At 44.9% G+C, this 21,767-nt stretch overlaps 1 pseudogene across 1 annotated transcript in view; it reads left to right on the forward strand.

Moving 5' to 3' along the window:
- The window catches only part of LOC144755677 (alanine--tRNA ligase, mitochondrial-like), a 191,697-nt pseudogene that overhangs the window by 25,083 nt on the left and 144,847 nt on the right, over positions 1–21,767 (forward strand). Inside the window, exon 4 of the transcript XR_013594951.1 lies at positions 16,428–16,619. The product of XR_013594951.1 is annotated as an alanine--tRNA ligase, mitochondrial-like (transcript). The remainder of the gene's footprint in view (positions 1–16,427; positions 16,620–21,767) is intronic.

A 21,767-nucleotide genomic window follows, 5' to 3' on the forward strand; every position in this document is an offset into this window, starting at 1 on the left:
CAAGATTTTGGAGAACAATTCCACCGCCCTTATCGGCGCTTTTGATGATCAATGAGTTGTTCATTTTAAGTGTGGAACAATTATTATCAGTGGTAAACTCTCCTTCCGCTTACACAGAAACCATCCCAATTTTCAACATTTCTAATTACTCCCTTGGGGATGACGAATTTTCTCTCCTCAAAAAAGGTCTTTCTTTTGTGCCCACAATCCCGCCCAACTTTTTGGAGCTGCAGACTGAACTAATGAGGTTTTTTAGACGTGTTCGGCTTAAGGCATTTTTCCAACTTCATCCCAGTCAAGAGAGTAAAGCTCTAACTCCTTTCCGACCACCTTCCACTTTTTTGCCCTCATCAGGTATGATTCCCCCTGAGGTAATCACCTTTGAGAAGCTGGTATTAAAAGATCTCTCCACCCTGCAAGGTAAACGTAGTTTCACTCCGTACAATATTACACTGAATGAAAAACAGGCCATTTCCACACTTAAAATGAACAACTAATTGATCATCAAAAGCGCCGATAAGGGCGGTGGAATTGTTCTCCAAAATCTTGACTCCTACACTATGGAAATACAGAGACAGCTAGACAATAAGGAACATTACCAAAGGCTAGCGTCCAATCCAACAAAACAAATACAGGAATTGATAAAGAAAATCACCACAGACGCAGCAGCAGAGGGTTTCTTGTCCAAGAAAGAATTTAATTATTTAAACATCAAAAGCCCTAGGACACCAGTGATATACACTCTCCCAAAAATCCATAAGAGTGTAACTTCACCACCTGGTCGTCCTATTGTTTCGGCATGCGGATCAATCCTTGAGCCATTAGGAGCCTTCATTGATTTCTTCATAAAGGGTTTCGTCCCTTCCACTACTTGCTACGTAAGGGACTCTATGTCCATGATTTCACTGGTTGAAAATTTACCCTTTGACCCAGCAACAGACACTCTCTGTACCATGGACGTGGAGTCCCTTTACACAAATATTCCTCAGGTGGCAGCCCTAAAGGTGATCCAAAAGACTTTAGACACACGCCCACGCCCACATGCAATACCTACGGCGTTTATTTTACAACTCCTCGAAATCTGTTTGACAAGGAACTTTTTTACATTCAATGGTCTCTTCTACCAGCAGATAAAGGGTACGAGCATGGGCGCAATTTTTGCTCCAAATCTGGCGGTATTGTTCATGAATGAGATTGAAAATGAGATGATATTATCACCCTCAAACCCCTTCTATTCAGGAATTGGGTTGTGGCGTAGATACATTGACGATATCTTCATGATTTGGAGATGTGAAGTCAGTGATCTACGCCACTTCCTACACTGGATGGATAACAACTGTTGTGGCCTTCACTTTACCTTGACATCCGATAAATCCTCTATTGACTTCCTGGATCTTACCATCTTTCACCAGGAGGGAGTCCTTCTGACTCGGCTGTTCAGAAAAACCACAGAGCGCAACACGTTGTTAGACTACTCTAGTAATCATCCCAGAGCTCTGCGCGATTCACTCCCATTCTCCCAGTTCTTGCGAATTAGGAGAAACTGCTCTTGTAGGCAGGACTATTTCAAAGAAAGTGCCATCTTAGCGGACAAACTTAAAAACAGGGGCTATCCTAAGAGAATTGTCAAAAATGCGCTCAAGAGAGCATGGTACAGACCTAGGGAAACCTTACTCACAGCAACTCCAAAGACACCACAAGAAAGATTGGCTTGTGTCACTACTTTCTCTCCCGTGTCAAATAAAATGAGGAAAATGGTACTTCACCACTGGCCTATTGTTAATGCGGGCGTACTCGAACTTGAACGTCCCTTGTTTGCCTTTAAAAAAAGCAAAAATTTGAAGGACCATTTAGTGCGAGCAGCATTGCCAAGTCCCACTCAACCTTCCACGCTTGAAGCTATATGGGGCCTGTCCCCCATTGTTGGACATATGAAATGTGGTAATTGCAGTGTGTGTGACATGACCATTGAGGGAAAGACAAGAGTATTTAACAATATTACTTTCACTAGCTCTTCCCTCTCAAACTGTAACACTTGTAATGTTATATATATGATTCAATGTCCGTGTAACAGAATGTATGTTGGCCAAACTTCGCAAAAGGTAAAAACAAGGATCTGCCAGCACAGGAGCCGCATTCGTTGCCAAACTCCCAATGCCCCGCTTGTGGAACATTTTGTTAATGCCAAGCATAAGGAAGACGAGTTCCGCTGGACTGTACTAAAGTCATTAAAGTTACCGGCCAGAGGAGGTAACATGACTCAACTTCTCAACAAAGAGGAACTGAAATGCATCATACTCTTGGATACAATACAGAATGGCCTGAATCGCACTGAGGATTGGGCTGGTCTGCTCTAAACTTCTTGGATAGCTTACTTAAAAGACTGTTTGCAGATACAGAAAGAAACCAAAAGACTATTCATAAATGTACACGTATGGAATCTATGTAGGATGCAATGAGAAATCAATTTCAGTTTGTTTTGAAGTAATGCTGAATACTGTACATCACATGTACTGTTTGCAACTGTACGCTGGAATTAGAAACATTCACAAAGTGTCCAAATGTTTATAATGTTGGTCAAAGAGCATGACCTAATTGCAGTGCATTTTTCCTCTACAATGGATCTTAAGTCAATATAGATGCATGAATGCGGGCACTTAGACACTCTTACCGCCTATACCTGTATATACTAAACACCATTTCAAGATGGCCGCCACAGTAAGACGTACCCTCACTCCCTCTTCCCTTTCACTTAAATGCACCAAGCCGGCTAGTATCTCACTTCCGGAGTATCGCCGAGTCAGCTCACTGCCATTGAGCACACCGATTGAATTCTGCTCGATTCTGGAGCAAGGCAGCATCGTCTGCACGCTAAAGGTAAGGGGGAAATGATGCTCCCCGTGCCTTGTTCGTAGGAGGTGGTTTATAATTTAATTAATTAGAACCCCGTTTTTCGCAGAGTGGGTAATAATTGGAAATCCACCCCCGTGTGACCTGAACTGACACGCAACTTTGCGGCATGGAAGAATCCTTCAAGATTGGTGACAATATTATGTCTACCGAGTAGGAATAGAGGTAATTATATGCACTTAACGCACTTTGCCGGGCACGCTAGAAATGGCACACACGGGAACTGACCCGTTTTTCAATTTCAGGCATCGTCCAATCCCTCCGAAATATACACCATTTTGATTCATTGGAACGGAGTAACCAAGGCTCCGAAAGGTTTGTCTTACTTACGCATAACTTGGAATCACAATAAGCACTTAGGCAACTCCCACGTGCCACATGATAGTCTCGCTGGTAGCTCTCCGCTGGCGCTTCACGACCTGCATGTACACGCCACAACAATCCGGGATCCATTATTTGACACCATCACTCCGGTCACATTTACGCTAATATGTGATAACTTTATTAGATAGTTTGACCGATGTGTTTTGAAATTTAGAATTTGCGGGCTCACGTCATGAATGCATGAGGCAGGCACCAACTATAAAGAGGATGTCGTCATGAACGGGTTGTTCGGCCACATGAGCACTAAGGCATGAAAAGGAAGAATCACATGTGACTGCGTGTGTAGAGTACCTGATACAAGTGCTTTATATAAAAAAGAATCTCTTTCTTTTTCCTCCCATTTTTTCCCACTTTGAACAGGCTAATGTCAAAAGTACTCACAGGCAAAACATTATAAAGTCCTGATGATGATCCCAGTTCAATAGGAGCCCGGGGATCGAAACGCCGTCGACACTTTTTTCAATTCTGTAACCTGTCTATTGTGTCAATTTTGTTACAGTTATTGTTTGTCTGAACTTGCTTTGAAAGAGTATTAATGTTGCAAGGGACAACTGGCTCCCATGTTCTTTTTGCCTGAAATTCTTTACCCTTTCTCTCTTCTCAATTTCCCACCCCCGAACCTTGTTCGAGTGTGCTCTGGATAGGTACAGGCTTGTACCCTATCAGCTCCTTAATCAGACCTCTCGCTTGGTCGTTGTATTTATATTTATTTTTGAATAAAAAGTCAGGCCCGGCTGGGTACTGAAAAACTCTCAGATATAGTACTGATTGGAGTCTATATGCCATTGAAATGTTAATAATCCTTAAATCTAAGGACCATTGTTCTCATTAATCGTAATCAAAACAATAGCTGCGGGGGATTTCCCAGGTCTGCTTGAGGTTTGATTTGTTTTGAGAACTCGTTGTGCTTTCTAGGTGGCTGGAGGATAGGGCTTGCTTAATGTGACAGCATGCGCTATGACCTAATCTGAAGATGGGTTTCTGTGCCGTTGTATGGCCATTTAGTGATTAATAACCGGACAAGGGTCAGAAATAGGAGTATCAATATAGGTACCTAGATAAACACACTACAACTACTCTGCACTCACTACTCTGCACTCACTACTCTGCACTCACTACTCTGCACTCACTACTCTGCTCTAAACTACTCTGCACTCACTACTCTGCACTCACCACTCTGCACTCACCACTCTGCACTCACCACTCTGCATTCACTACTCTGCACTCACCACTCTGCACTCACCACTCTGCACTCACCACTCTGCACTCACCACTCTGCACTCACTACTCTGCACTCACTACTCACTACTCTGCACTCACTACTCTCTACTCTGCACTCACTACTCTGCACTCACTACTCACTACTCTGCACTCACTACTCACTACTCTGCACTCACTACTCTGCACTCACTACTCTGCACTCACTACTCTGCACTCACTACTCTGCACTCACTACTCTGCACTCACTACTCACTACTCTGCACTCACTACTCTGCACTCACTACTCACTACTCTGCACTCACTACTCACTACTCTGCACTCACTACTCTCTACTCTGCACTCACTACTCTGCACTCACTACTCACTACTCTGCACTCACTACTCACTACTCTGCACTCACTACTCTGCACTCACTACTCTGCACTCACTACTCTGCACTCACTACTCTACACTCACTACTCACTACTCTGCACTCACTACTCTGCACTCACTACTCACTACTCTGCACTCACTACTCTGCACTCACTACTCTGCACTCACTACTCTGCACTCACCACTCTGCACTCACCACTCTGCACTCACCACTCTGCACTCACTACTCTGCACTCACTACTCTGCACTCACTACTCACTACTCTGCACTCACTACTCACTACTCTGCACTCACTACTCACTACTCTGCACTCACTACTCTGCACTCACCACTCTGCACTCACCACTCTGCACTCACCACTCTGCACTCACCACTCTGCACTCACCACTCTGCACTCACTACTCTGCACTCACTACTCACTACTCTGCACTCACTACTCACTACTCTGCACTCACTACTCTGCACTCACTACTCTGCACTCACTACTCACTACTCTGCACTCACTACTCACTACTCTGCACTCTCTACTCTGCACTCTCTACTCTGCACTCTCTACTCTGCACTCTCTACTCTGCACTCTCTACTCTGCACTCTCTACTCTGCACTCACTACTCTGCACTCACTACTCTGCACTCACTACTCTGCACGCACTCACTACTCACTACTCTGCACGCACTCACTACTCACTACTCTGCACGCACTCACTACTCACTACTCTGCACGCACTACTCACTACTCTGCACTCACTACTCTGCACTCACTACTCACTACTCTGCACTCACTACTCTGCACTCACTACTCTGCACTCACTACTCTGCACTCACTACTCACTACTCTGCACTCACCACTCTGCACTCACCACTCTGCACTCAATACTCTGCACTCAATACTCTGCACTCACCACTCTGCACTCACCACTCACTACTCACCACTCACTACTCACCACTCTGCAGTCACCACTCACTACTCTGTACTCACCACTCTGCACTCACCACTCTGCACTCACCACTCTGCACTCACCACTCTGCACTCACTACTCTGCACTCACTACTCTGCACTCACTACTCTGCACTCACTACTCACTACTCTGTACTCACTACTCTGCACTCACTACTCTGCACTCACTACTCTGCACTCACCACTCTGCACTCACCACTCTGCACTGACCACTCTGCACTCACCACTCACTACTCACCACTCACTACTCACCACTCTGCACTCACTACTCTGAAAGCAGGCAAGGCTACTGATTAATTTTACACTGGTCACGGTTAACACTCTTTTCTAGAAGAGAATAGACACGTTTATCTTGGTGGGTTGAATAAAAAAAAAACACATGGCGCACCCTGGTGTCCAATAAAGAATAGGTGATCAGTAACGTGCACGCTCAGAGAGCAGACTGTACTGAATGTTCTGTGTACATTAGCAGAATCCTTCAAAGCACATCTGACATCATTCTTTGCTCCCGCCATTCCGGTACTTTACACTGCAAACACTCCCGCAAGTCCAAGCAATTAGAGGACATAACATTCTGAACAAGCACCTACCTCTCAGTGCCTTCACTGCCTTATGAAACTTCGCGATGCCGGCCAGGAAGAGAGCAGTGATCGGCGCGCGGTGGGGACGCTGGCGCCGTGAGCGTGCGCGCGACTGAATCCGCGCGTGGCCAGCACTTGTCGCACCTCTCCCATTGAGAATGCTGGGCGCGTGCCCAGCTCTTGTCTCCTTTTGTCGGCTTTGGAGACTGAAACGATTGCAATAATTCTCTGCCGAGAACGCGCTTTCAGCGCGTCTCTAGGCCGAGACCTAAAAAAGACTTCCTGAATAAAGTGAACTGGAAATATGCGAATCATTAAGAAACCTATGTTTTTTAGATTTCTTTTAGTTTTGATACCCCACCAGGCACAAAGCAAAATAAATCAAACCCAACCAAGTGAAGGAACTACTGCATGTACGATAAGGCTGATTAATCATGAAAGTCAACAATTCTACAGAGCTCACATGGAATGCACATGTATGTTTGTGTGTAACTATGCCAGAGGAGCGCTGAAACTTTTTAGACACTCACACCCAGTCAACAGATCTGGGCTGAATCCATCATCATTCTTTAGCCCACTCTGCCACCCCAGTTCAGACATGGCTATATGCAAATCAGTCTGACCCTGTGCCTCATGGGAACAGTCCCGCCCGAACTGCCAAGCCTTGTCTTCCCTGGACCGGAAACAAGCTTTCGAGGACCGGTTTCGGGGTAGCAGCCCTCATCAGCCAGGCTATCTTGAATCCAGTGGCAAAGTGAGCAAGGGACCCACGTCGGGCTTGACTGTTCCCATGAGGCACAGGGTCCAGACTGATTTGCATATGGCTGAGCCTGAATTAGGTTGGCGAAGTGAACTAAAGAACGATGATGGGTTCATCCGAGATCTGCGACTGGGGGTGAGTGTCTGAAAAGTTTGAGCGCTCCGTCCATCATCTCCTTGTGCTTACTAGCCAAATAATACAGCTAAGGGGTGTATATAACAGCTATTATTTACAACACCTACAAGTCGTAGAAGTGTTGAATGAAGGAAAAGCAAGCTATTAAGAGTCAAGCTAGCGTTTATATGTCTATTGACTCACATATATATATATGCATATATATAGATATGTATATAATGAAATGATTAAAATGCAAATGAAATCCACATATAAGCACTTTGACGGAAGTTCTAAATGGTTGATGCAAAGACATTCTGTTTAGCAACTGCTGCACCTATTATGAGTTTAAAATAAAAAAAACATCAAAAAATTGTTGGCCTTTTGCATGTTGTATGACATCAGATGGCCCATTTTTCACCCCCTGCTTAGGTAGATAAACAGTTTGCCCAATTCTACTCCATCACCTTTCATGAAATAACCACATTTGTATTAAAAAGTCTTTCAAAATGGCAGTAATACTGCTGATGGAAAATGCGTTGAGTGCCTCTGATAGAGGAGTGCCTGTGATGGGCGAGAGGAGACCTCCCCGCTGCTTATGTGAGACCCAGGCGGAGAGGGGGAAGGAGCTGTGTGCATCTGGGCAGGACAGCCCCCTCGGTAGACATATATACCTATGTGGTGCGTGTTCTCACCTTCTTCTATGCTTAGAGACCAAACCATGATTAATCGTCATTACAGAACACTTTTGTTCGTTAATGTGCAACTTTGAAACAGTAAAGTTGATTGTATGAAATTGAACACCAGCAGTTTTTTAGGTTTCGCACTGCGAAACTCTATTGTGATCGTTTCTGCTTTCAAGGAGTCAAGGGAGACAGGAGACAAGTGACATGCACGCGCAACCTTGCGAACTGGGATCAGGTCGTGCGCGCTTCCTGTCTCCCATGGCTCCTTGGAAGCAGACTCACATGCACGCACACACACACATACAGACCCCCCCCCCCCGCTGCGCATACACACACGCAGGTACACACACACACGCAGGTACACACAGACTCATACATACAGAACCCCCCGCGTTTACACACACACATCAACTAACTTGGCTCGGCGTGTCTTCTTATCACAGCTTGCGCAGGACAGCCAACGTGCACATGCACGGCGACGGCGCAGTGTCTCCGGGCGCGCGCACTCTTGTTTCCCTGGTCTTCCCTGCAGTTCATGGTCGCGCTCAGTGCATCCTCCTCCAGGGCAGCGGCAGCAGCGCTCGAGCGCCAGAGCCTGCTCTCCGGGCTGTAGCATCAGGTAAGACGCTGCTCCTTCGTCTGCAGGCTGGAGGCAGACCACCTCTGCCCTCCCCGGGGGCTCTGCAGACTACCTGGAAACTTTGAGCAATACCAGGAAAACTTCGGGCTCCTCGTTTCTACTACGGCGAGACTTTTCTTATTTTTGGTATATGGGGATACCACACGCCCCTTCCCTGGCTCGCGCTGCATTGTTAAGAGCATTTTTCTGTGATTGGTGAAAGTGACCGCTGTCGCCGAAGTCGGGCTCCTCTGCTGATTTGCCCCTCAGCTCTAAAGTGAGGGGTTCGTAGTTCTTAGATAACTTATATGGAGCGTCCGAACTTCATGATAATACCAATAATAAATAACCATGCGTTTTCTGTAGCGCGTCATACCACGCGTCGGCCCTTCCAGGAGCTGTAAATACCACGATACTACTATTTTCAGTAGCAAACAAAAAAGTGAGTTCCTACTACGTCCCTTCAAAGAGTTTCTCCTGTCAATGCAGGTCAATGTCAGAAGACCCTAGTGTGTGTTTTTAAATGTAAAGTTGATTGCTTTAGCCCTAATTTCATGAAAGTTTTGGTAGAGGGCAGAACTTGCCTGTGCTGGGGACGGGGCGCTGGGACCCTCCTTCGCTTCTCGGAGATGAACATTACAGCTCTGGCCGCAAAGCCGTTGAAGGTTGTTTTCATCTCTGACTAAAACCGACCCGTTTCGAGCCCTCAGATGCCAGACCTCCCCAGCGCACTGAATACACACTGAGTGCCCTTAGCAATGGCACACCTTTGTTCTATGACTCTAACTTTATTGAGAGCTGCTGCCTCGTTTTCACCCAGATTAAGTCTATCGTGTTGAATATTAACCTGTATTTTCTTCCAGTATTCTGTAGCTCACAAACACAACAAACTTTGCAGGACATTTCGGAATAAAGCAGGTGGGTGTTGCACCAGGCGTAGATCTGCACAAGGGCGAACCCAGAGCAAGCTAATTTCACATGCTTTTGTCGAATTTACACAACTGCTCAAATGGAACTTTGTCCTCCTTGTTGTTTTAAATGACTAAGAAATATGCCTGATACGGGTTGCAGATTGATTGACAATTACATTTCAAAACGAAAGTGAGAACCATATTCTGGGTAATATTACAAATAACTTTATATAGGCTTCATACTTCGTTTCTAAGTGTTGTAAATGACAGGTGGGGCTGTTACTCAATTAAATCGTACTCACTTTACCGACCTTAGCAGGCTGGAAGGCTGAGTTGACCTAGCTAAAGTTTGAACGCATGACCTGCAGATCACTCGCTTTCTCTGTGGCGAGTATTTAACCCACTGAGACTTCCTGACTGAATTTTTTATCCTTATTATCCACAAGTGTCACAGTTCAACCATGTGACAGCACAGCTAGTTTTATTAATTAGTGGAGGTAATTAAGCAGAGGTGTAGATGGTATTCCTTCTTATTAGAATAGTGTGTTATGAGGGCCATTGCATTATCTTCTCATTGAGTATAATAATAGTTTGATGCAGCAGGTATGTCACTTTAATTTTGATATCTCATTCATATTTGAGATTTTTCTGAATGCATCTGTATCTTTATGTTCATATCCAGAGATGGCAAAGGTACTTTTTAAAATATTTCGCCATCTATCGTGTTTACTGGATAGTCTTAGAAAGCAGCATTGTTCACATTTCCAAGCACGCCACCATATTGCATGAGTGTCAAAAGTACAAATAATGTTTGGTTGCATTAAATGCTTATGATCCTTGCAAAACTTATGCGGTGCAAAACTGCTATGTAGTTTAGTGGCACTACAAGATGCAAATGTCTTTGCGAGTCACAGTGTCAACATATTACGTATGAATTGCAAGAAAACGGGGGGTGGAAAGGAGGGTTTACATTACCCTTGAAATCTGAAGGAAATGTATCAGTGCTGTAGGATTAATCCAGTAGACTCCTGGCTGCCCTTGTAAAGTCAGTAAGCATTCTCATAGTGGACGCTGTCTGTGACTGACAGCTGGGGGTAAGCAGACACATTGGTGAAGCAGGCACTGCTCTCCTGGGATACAGCATGCTCCCTCCTGATGCCCACTACGTAGAACCTTTTTTTGGCACTGCCACCCTCTTCTTGCAAATGTACAAAATAGAAGTTTGCTCCCAGCAGGCCCTTGAGCACGTGCAACCACCACCTCAAATTAAGTTCTGCTTGCAAACATCCTCTGTGCCGGATTGATACATCCTGTAAAGACCAAATAAGTGGCAGTTGACGTCACAGATGGTGCCCAAATGCTTCGCTGTGATACAACACACGCAAGGGTGTAGCTATCATTGGTGCAGCAGGGGTCCATAGTTTTGAGGGGCCCCTTGAACCCTGATCAATGCTGTATTTTACTACCCCAGCAGCAATCAAAGTGGCTAGTGTCCTTGCTTCCACCAGGACCTGTAGCATCCTTGCTTCGCTACTGACCCAGCCAATAATCCATCCGTCTCAACATGTTCTTAAGAAGTGTACGATTCTCGCGAGTTTCAGCATCGGACATATAAACAAGCGGGCATCAAGCCTTTCTCAACCAGGCAGTCTGCACTCGACGTTTATTGTTTCTTATTTATCTTTATTTGAGCATGTGCGCTTGAGGAATGTACTTTGTGGTGCACCACCATGTTTACTAGCACAACACACATTCCATGTCTCACCAGATAAGTTCACATATTTTGTTTTCATTTCACTTGTCTAAATTCCACTCAGCCATATGTGAAAAGGCGTTTTGCTAGTTGCAGTTGCGGCACGGGGTTTTTGAACATTAATTAATGTATGCCCAGTAGGAAAATATAAGGAACATTTTACAAGGTAACAAAAAAAATCAACAGAAAGGCACATGCAGCGTCAAATAGTTTCAAAATGCAAGTAACTCGATTTAGCTCGAAATGTCTTCATAGCAGGTCTTTAGATGTTCAAAAGCTCACATCCCAGAAAACAGACAGGCCAGGTGCAGAGCAATAAAACAAACCCCAGCCTGATGTATTGATGTAGAGGAGAATATGTCAAAATAATATTTCATCAGATTCCGAGTTCGACACAACTTAATTTAATGTGCAACAGCTGCTGAAAATGTAATATTCGCACCTGCACTTATCACAAACACAGGTGTGTGCACAACGTAATGATTAGGCATAACAATGACAGAAATACTTCGACAGCTGTGCAAACGACGGTGCACAAATCAGTATTTGCATGACAGCATATTGTTTCTGACATGGCTCCTTGACGTGTGGCTCATTTTCCACATGACGCGTACGGACATTTACAAATTATTCTTTTGCCCCACCCGTGCACATGTCTAGAGGGGTTGGAGAGGGATGTATGTCACCCTTATACATTGTGTTTACGGTCCCCTCCAAGGAATCAGGAGAAAAGCAGAACGGGCAGAAGGAACTTGAAAATGGACCATCGCTCGACCCCATCCCAAAATAGATCGTGAAAAGCAGCATAAATAGCGCCAGTTTTTAGGAAAAGTAGGCTGGGACTGTAATATGTGTGTATATCAGGTAACTAAGCCCTTCAGAAGCGTGGGGGGCGCAGGGGAGTCATTATTCTACAGGCCCGTGCATGTTGAGAGCCCGTGCTCATGCTTCACCATTTGTTTATCGATTTTTATCAAGCACAGCTGTCCTGTTTATAAGATTAGATGGCAGCCGAAGCTGGGTGTGTGGTTTTTTTCTCTTTTCTTGCAAGACATTTTTAAGCTTGGAACAGGTCCCTCGACAGGTCTGATAACCCAGGCCCGCACCAACTTCTGACTTACCTGGACGTGACTTAGAAAATCGTGATTTGCTGTCTTTGTTTCTAGGTCAACTGTTTTGAAGACTCCAGCAGCACAGCATCTTGTCAGGCACACCTACCTAAACTGAGCGTCTAATGCATACATTGTGTGGCTTTAGTATTAAAGAATGGATTCAAGGCGGCCTTCACAGGATGTGTGTTCAAGGAATTCACAATGGCATTAAATGGCTTTATTAGGTCTCGCCTAGCGTTGCAGCGCGCATTCGCTGTTCACTTTGCGACGTATGCAGTATACAGTGTTGCGGGGACGCTCCGCCCACTTCCCGGGCAGTTTTTTCATTGGCTTAAATACTAAATGCTGTATTGTAATTGGTTTTCAGCTTGATAGTCCCGCCTCCTGACGGCCATGTCATCATTTTTATCCTTCCATGGCTTTCAGCCCCATTACTTTAAAAACAAATTAGTTCCCTTGCCTCCCCCCGTTCCCTCCCGCAATCTGTGAATTCTCGTCCCACCACCACCCCTAACCTCAACTCCCGTTCATGCCTTCGTTGACGTCCCCACTTCCGTTTAAAATGCAATAGGTCTCGTATAAATACGAGTCCTGTTGCATTTGCAAATGCTTGTTTTGTCATAGAATTGGCTGGGTGAATTCACACTTTATTTTTCCTGACCTGTCCATAACACATGCACAACAGCGACAGCTCGCCGCCCTCATTTATCAGAGCATCACTTTCTGTACATGACAGCTGGTGGGTGCACGGAGCACAGACAAGCAAGGACGCGCAGGGTCAGCCAGCCTTTAGCCAGCTGAGAGTTGCTGCAGACCCCATAGGAGCCCCGGCGGGGGACGCATGTTTTGTTAGTTTACGCCGCCGCTCGTCTGTGCATGTTTCCATTCCTGCTTCCTTTTGTGCTTTTTAAAAGCCAACGTGATGTTAACTTTAAACAACTTAAAATGACATTGTGCATTTACTGACGGGCTAAAGCATGTGCGCGCGGCTTCCCCGGGGGCGTTTCACACTTTAATGATGTACTGGAAACGGATCCTCCTCGCCTCTGCTTGCAGTGCTGCGCTCCCCGAGACACATCTCTTCTACTGGGGTTGTAATAACACTGCCACCCTGCAGACTTTACAAACCTCTGACTTTTGTTTGCTACAGGGGAGCTGCGTTTAATTGTGTGGTCTCTTCTTTACTGAGGTGTCCTAATTGGGAGGAGAACACATTGCATCAAACTACCCCCCATCCCTCCCCCACACCCTCTCCCCCGAAGGAGAAACTATGGCAACGGCGAAGAGTGTAACCTAAGTTGCAGCAACCTGTGTAGGTGCTGTTAGGAGCAAATTCAATGAAGAACTCTTTGTTTTAAAGAAGTTACCAGCAAAACTCTGGAATGCTCTCCCTGCATCGTTGAGAGGACTGAACTCCCTATCCTCCTTTAGGAAACAATTAGAAACCTGGCTTTTCTCAAACTAATTTCACTGTTCTCCGTGATCTCAGGTACTACTCTGGTCTAGCGCCAAGACACCTCCGGGTATTCGCGCGCTCTATAAATCTCACTAACATTAACATTAACATTTAATGTAGATTTCAGTTTAAATCCTTCCCATAATTCAACTGTTTGTGCTGGGGAGCCTTATGCATTCGTGGCCTCGTCCCTTCCGTGCTCAATTTGTGTTTCTTACGCTCGCCGTGCGAGAACTCTCCATGTATTGCAATTTTTCTAACTGTTAGCCCTCCCTAACCCACCCCATACACTTAGGCTTAGTAGTCATGTCATGCCACCATGTAACTGCATAGCAACACATACCTTGTTGCCGTGCCCACTGAAGTGGGTGTAAGGTTCTTTTAGCTTGGCCTGTTACCCTCCACAACCCCGGCATTTTCTCTTGAGCATGTGCTGTTCGCTGGCATCAGCTTCTGGTGGCATAGAGGCATGTTACTCATCACAGTATGCCGCACAGATGTATATTTGTATCGGGTCCATGACCAGGGCAGTGAGCGAGGCATTACTCAAGGGAGTGTAACAAGAACTCAGTGAATAAAGCCCTCTGCAAAAGTACAGAGCAAATAGCCTGGGCAGCTGTAGGAGCACAACCTGCTCTAAAATGCCCCTGAAAGAGTTTGCTCTCTTGTGCACCCTTCTTTGCCCTCAGCTGGGCGCCATCAGTATTGAGTGGCATGTACGAAAGCAAGTCTGTACATGCTGGCACCGCCTGTCAATTGGCACTGCTACTCACACCAAGTACTTTTTTTGTAATATAGCCCAAGCTCGAACTGAAAGAATTAGAGCGCTTTACATGTGCACCAGTTACATTACACTAGGACGCACTTGTTTTTGGTAGGTACAGGAGCTTAAGAAATGTACCCAGAATCACAGCATTCTGAGCTCACACGAGGCTCGGACCTAGACCCCAGGTCCAATCAGACAGCTCTCCTCTTACACCACATCCACTCTCAACTGGCCGTGTTGTCTGCTTCCTCGGACTGTCCTTATCATAGATACAGAAGCTTAGCATTAGATTGCAGCTAGCAAGTGAATGAATGTTTTTGTGTCAGGGGCGTCCACGTTGATTATGCCAACTCTAAGCCCTTAAAGGACCTAGTCTCCTTATTCTCTTTGCACACATGGCTTCATAAAGAGACATTTCTGTATGCTTATTTGAAGATACTTTTGCTAGATGAGGTGTATGTCATCTTTGTTGTTTCTCGGTTTTTAATGTCAGTAATGAAATATAGAAATTCTATGATGTAAGCCCTACATGTTTAAATTTTATTAGACGCTTTAACATGAGGCTTTTGGCCATATCTTTATCTGTGACTTTTTACATATGGATAACTGTTTTATAAATTTCTTGATGGGGAATACCTTTTAAAATTTGTTGTATAAAATGTACTTGTATGCTTTTATGATTTTCGCAGATAAATCGAATAAAGCCAAATTTGAATTTGAATTTGAATTTGACATTTCTGTAATTAAAGTATGTTGCAATAATATGCGATAATATGCTGCATGGCCAAATACTTAAAAGGTCCCAAAGGCGAGACCGAATGCATTTCAAATGCTTGTATTTATTTGTTTTAAAAACAACACATAAATAAAAGGCATTGGCATTTAAAATGCCAATAGCTCATACTCTCATAAATGCGAAACCTATTGCATTGCAAATGCTTGTTATTTACAGAGTTCTATATAGCGCGAACTTGACCCGAATCGCGTATCAGAGCGCTTTACATAGCACCAGTTGCATTACATGAGGACACTGATGATTTTTGATAGGCACGGGGAGATTAAGTGATTTGCCTAGAATCATAGGATGTTCAGCGTCATTGGCGAGACTCGAACCAAGTTCCCCAGATTCGAGGTCAACCGCCCTAGCCGCTAGGCCAACTCCTCTCCTCTCTGATTAGCTTTGCTTGTCTTTGGAAAGAGAGAAACCTAATGAAGGTCAAAGTATCTCATAGATGATGCTTCTGCAGTTCACTCTGCAGAGTGCCGCGCTTAGTCTGTGCGTTAGATCAACTTTTTAGCACCAACGAGACTAGAAGAGAGCGTCAAGGCACTGTGCTGCATAGAGGTGCCAACGCCTGAATGCCCCCTCGAGCGATTAGTCGCGTTTTACAAATCCCAATTGATTGATATAAGTATTAGTGTCACCGTTCCCTATTTCTATATATGTCACGTTTTATATTGCTCTGATACTCTATCAATTTCGTCATATGCCATGAAGGAGGCAAAGGAAGGTAGGAGCTCCAGATATCATTGTCCAATTGAGGATCTCGGACTGCGGCTCAGAGTTCCTGGTTTTAGAGGGCGTGGATCAGACAACCATAGCAATGTTCTGCCTCTGTATGGAGATGACTGCTGCTCCTGTGGTTGCATCGACCTCACAGACACATAGGAAGCTTTAGAGGGGCCTCCAGGCATATTGTAGCATAGAGGCCATGGAGACGTTTGCCTCTCTTAGAAACTTGGGTTCCAAGGAGCATTGGCAAAGTTGCGGCACTTGAAAACCTGTGACTGTGACTACCCTCATGGATTCACTGTTCCTTTTCAGAGTACCCCCCGACCGCGTCTTACCCTTTGGGTTGAGAGAGAACTTCTGGGAGATGGGCGAGACGGGCCCTTGTGGTCCCTGTACCGAGATTCACTACGACCACGTGGGCGGACGTGATGCCGCAGCCCTGGTGAACCGCGACAGCCCCGAGGTGGTGGAGATCTGGAACCTGGTCTTCATGCAGCTCAACAGGTAAGAGTGGTCACCTGTGTGTGCAGAGATTCAGAGTGTGCTTGGTGATAGTGTGGGGCAGCCATTTTATTTGTTTCTGCCCCCTGATGTGTGCTCTTTTAATAGGTTTCTCCCTCTATTATTATGCTCCCACCTTCTCTTCTCTGTTTCCTTTCTTTGTCTTGTCCTGTTAGGCCATTTGCTGTTTCTCATTTGAACTCTTTCCTTCTTTCTCCCTCCTTCTTGAGCTCAGATTGGAAAAATGCAAGCCCTAAGAAACAATAGGCACTGAGCCCTGCCGAGAGATCAAGTAGGGGTGACCCATGCAGCGCGTGCAGCCTCACAGGCGTGTCTCCGCCCGTGCTGGGGAGATGCTCGTGTTGATTCACACAATGCTGTCAGATAGGGGATGGGTCTAAGTGTGCCCTGTACTCAGGGGCCTAAAGCCTGTTCCTGCCTCCTCTCCCATGCATTCCCCAGCTAGTGAGTGTTGATCAAGAACCTCCTCTGGTTCCCAAGACATACGCGTTGGCGTAGCTAGTGGTACACAGCCGCAACAGGATTTAAGAGACAACCCGGCCTGTTTCTGCATCCGTCTGCCCATGTTGTCTCCTGTTGTGTGAGTGCTTCATACAGAAATGAAATGAATTTGTGCTTGTAAAGCGCACTGCTGCCCCAGCAAAGGGGTGTCCTGGCACTGTATTCATACCGCTGTGGAACCCTTCCTGGTTTTTCCCTGTGAAGTGCCCACTCCTGGGCACCCCCAAGGTAAACCCAGGCATCACAGCGCTGCTAGGGCCGTTGTGGAGATTAAGCAAGCTATTGCCCAGAGCTGCAGAGTGGGACCCATGATTAGAATAGGCACTGAGGCGAGAATTATCAGGTCCGGGAAAATTGAGCCCAAAACCCGCCGAGGCGGGAATTGACCCCTGGTCCCGGGCCAGACCTCTGCATCATGGTCTGCCGCTCTAACCATTGAGCCAGACTTGTCCACAGAGACAGGGCAGAGGGTACACTAGTCACTTCCTGTTTCTTCTCTACATGGCATCTCTGTTGACTTGTGATGGATTCCCTGCACAGAATCACTGCACCTTCATCAGTGTGTCTGTAGGGTTGGTCCACATAAAATATCATTAAAGGATATTGGGCAATGGGTGACTGTAGTTGTTAAATCCCCCTGTGGGGTTGAGGGGGCCACCAATCTCACACCTACCCGTCTTCTCCATCAACCCCTCTTGTGAGCTGCTTCACCCATTGCCTCTGCTCCTGGGGGGCATCTGTCCCACTATTTGAGGCACAACTAATCACTAGCACGTAGGTGCTCTTCACTCCTTCTCTCATCTCACATAATCTACTGATAAAGTTGTTTCCAAAACCTCCACATTCACCAAAATGTCCCTTATCCTGGTTCTGCACAGTAGACTCTCTGTGGAGCTCCCCTTGTACGGTGCATGTAGCTTTCCCTGGATCTTGGGCCGTCCACCTGTGACTGGGCTTTGTCCAGGTTTGGCGCTGTTGTTTAGTTATGGAATAGTAAACAGTTACACTCGAGAGCCCAGACACAAACAGTCCTAGTAACTTCCTGGACCAAGCTACGCCTCAAACTGACAGGTAGCACTCATGCGGTATGAGGCCTTCTGTGGAAAAGTGCACTAATAGGAATGTCCTGGGGACACACGGCCACTCTTGGCCAAAAGAGACATGTTTGTGCAGCTTCAGCTAGGTTTAGAAATCTGTGACACTCAGATGCTTTACTATGGTAGTGTTTACAAGTCAGTGGAACAACGGTGCGAGGCAGGATGCTACAAGGAGAGACAACCCAGTAGGGTCGAACACAGGGGGCTAAGATTCTGCCAAAATGCTCCAAAGTTCAGACTGCCCAAAGGGCCACTGTCCCAACTGGACTGAGGATCCCACCACGTAAAAAAATGGATTTAATGTACAAATAGACTTTTTCAGAAGTCTTAGTGGGCACTCTACCATGGCGAGTGGATTTTTGGGATTGGCGTCCAGTTCACCACGAAGAGTGCAGTGGAGACCAGTGGTGTCAGTATTCACGGAGGAACGCTACTGGTGCTGTGGTTGGCTGGCTCCCAAAACATATCTCGAGGGAATACCAGACTTAGTCTTATCTTGAAAGCCTGCTGTTAAAGACATGATTTCATGCAGTGAGGAACCCTCCCAGTCAACGGGCTGCTGTGGTGCTCACCAGTTAGATATGGGAAGTGGGGAGTCTGGGTTACTGACAGACTGACTGTGTGCACTGCAGTGGATACGCGGTAAGTCCCAGCTGTTTTTCTGAGGCTCTCCTTCTCTTTTTATGTAGTTGTCTGTGATCTAAGCTTGTTCCTCTGCTCATCCTCTGTCCATTGTGGTTGAACTTTGGCTGGAATTACTTTATTTTATGAAGCACTTTTGAATGAAGATGATGTGGGTGCCTCACTGTTGTACCTTTACATGAGCATTATATAACCCCCTCTGTTGGATATATTCAATAAATGCTGAAGAAGTTTAAGCAGGATTTTATTGCAGCACGAAATACAAGAACAAGCAGTGCAGAGGCCACAGTTAAACTGAATCAATTAGTACTGTACATAGCCTCAGTAACTCCCTGGAATGTGGAACCTGTTTAAGAGATACCATGTCTCATGCCATGGCTCACGCAGGAGCTCATGCAAGTGCATGCGACAGGTTTGATACTTAAAGAGGAACACACACATATAATAAAAGAGAATGTAACACATCTCCCTTTTTTAATAAAAAGGAATGAACGGGATAAAAGAAAATTGGATAAACAACATGTACAAATAATGTAGATACAAATGTAAAGCATACATTTAAACATTAGTTGGTTACACATCATTTGTAAACCTTGTGGGAACTTTAATAACCCTTTTTGCAACCTTGACTCTATGCGCAATGGAATCATTTGGGAATTTTTGTACACATCTTCCTTCTACCTCTCTGTCTAAAACATGAGATTGATGGCATTTTGCCAATCTACAAAAATTCCATATTCTACCATCTTGTGTCATGGCACTGTTATCAAACACTTTCTTTAATTGTATAGGTTCACTGTACTTATCAAAGCCTTTTTTTCATCAGCCCAGGTTTTAGAACTCTAACCCAATCTCCTATATTGAAAATTTGAGACTTGACATTCCATTTATTGTCATACCATCTCTTGGTTTTGAGTTGTTTATTTTCAACACATTTGGCCACATCATCCATACACACTTTATCACCTGTAAAGTGAGAAGGCTTCATTTTTAACCACCATGGTAAAACTTTAGACACAGGATTTCTGCCTTTAAACAACTTGAAAGGACTTACTTGGGTAGTTGAATGTGGCGTAATACGATAGTTCCATAACCGTTCTCTCAACGCACTTACCCAACTCCTACCGTATTTAATTGAGTCCACAATGAAGTTTTTCAGCACTCGATTGAATCTCTCCACCTGTCCATTTTCGTGAGGTTCATACACAGAAGTAAGCCAGTGAACAATATTGCATTCTTTAAGAAAATCCTTCATCTCTAGCGAGGTCAACTGTACTCCATTATCAGTTACTAAACATAATGGGCAACCTTCTCTTGAAAATATGTCCTTGAAAAAGTTTATAACAGCTTCAGTGGTAGCTTTAGAAACAAACTTGACCTCAGGCCATTTGGAGTGGTAATCGATAATAACCAAAGCATAGCGTGATGCCTCAGGCAACATGTGAAAGGGACCTGAAATGTCAAACGCTATCTTCTCCCAAGGTTGAGATGGCCATTTCACTACTTTCAAAGGTGGAGTGTAAACTTTGAGCATTCTCTCACTTGAACAGCACTCTGTACATTCTCTAACAGTTTTATCAATGAACCTATCGACACCTGGCCACCAAAAATTGTCTCTAATCAATCTTTTCATTGAAGAAATACCAGGATGAGTTCTATGTGCAATGTTCAAGATAGCCTTATACATGCCCTCAGGAGGGATACATTTACCAGACTTAAAGATAAAACCACTGTCCACCTCTAATTCTTCTTGAATATTGTAAAATGGTAGTATTTCAGACTTATTCTATCCTTCCTGGGCCAACCTTTTTCAACTAATTCTCTCACCATTTTCCAACAATCATCTTTCTGTGCACATTCTTCCCAAAATGATTCAGAAATCTCTTGAAATTTTTCACTAACAACATCTCTAATAGTTAAAACAAAATCCAAATCACACACTGCACCGACCTCATCTTGTTTACAAGGTAACCTCGATAAACAATCCGTTGTGACATTTTTCTTCCCAGGCACGTACGTTGTAACAAAATTGTACTCTTGTAGCTTAGATGTTAACCTTGCAATTCTAGCTGTAGAATTCCATCCTCCCCCTACTGACAAAATGTTTACCAGAGGTTTATGGTCAGTTCTAAGCGTAAACTGGGAACCCCACAAATACAACCTAAAATGCTCTATTGCCCAAACACAAGCAAGCAGCTCTCTTTCGATGACAGCGTATTTCCGTTCACATTCACTGAGAGTTCTTTAAGCAAACGCAACATTCCACTCATCATCCCCTTCTCTTTGAGAAAGAACACTTCCTAAACCGTAGAGGCTAGCATCAACTGTTAATATACACTCTTTGTTCATGCGAAATGGCTTAAGTGTGGGAGAATTTACAATGTCATGTTTGATCTCCTCAAAAGCACGTTGTTGCACATCTAACCACTCATACTTCTCCCCTTGCCTAAGTAATGTTTAAAAAGGTGAATATTCTTTTCCAAGTACCACTCTTTCTTCGTGCTGCTGAGTGGTATAAATCGTCGCCAATTTGTTGGATATATTCAATAAATGCTGAAGAAGTTTAAGCAGGATTTTATTGCAGCACGAAATACAAGAACAAGCAGTGCAGAGGCCACAGTTAAACTGAATCAATTAGTACTGTACATAGCCTCAGTAACTCCCTGGAATGTGGAACCTGTTTAAGAGATAACATGTCTCATGCCATGGCTCACGCAGGAGCTCTTGCAAGTGCATGCGACAGGTTTGATACTTAAAGAGGAACACACACATATAATAAAAGAGAATGTAACACCCTTGGTTACAGTTGTACAAGAGATGGGAGGTATGCACACTCTCAAGTCTCTAGTCGCGATTAGAAGAGCCTGATCGCTGCTAACCCTCTTACCGT

This window comes from Lissotriton helveticus, chromosome 5_1 (genome assembly GCF_964261635.1).
Source record: "Lissotriton helveticus chromosome 5_1, aLisHel1.1, whole genome shotgun sequence".
NCBI lineage: Eukaryota > Metazoa > Chordata > Amphibia > Caudata > Salamandridae > Lissotriton > Lissotriton helveticus.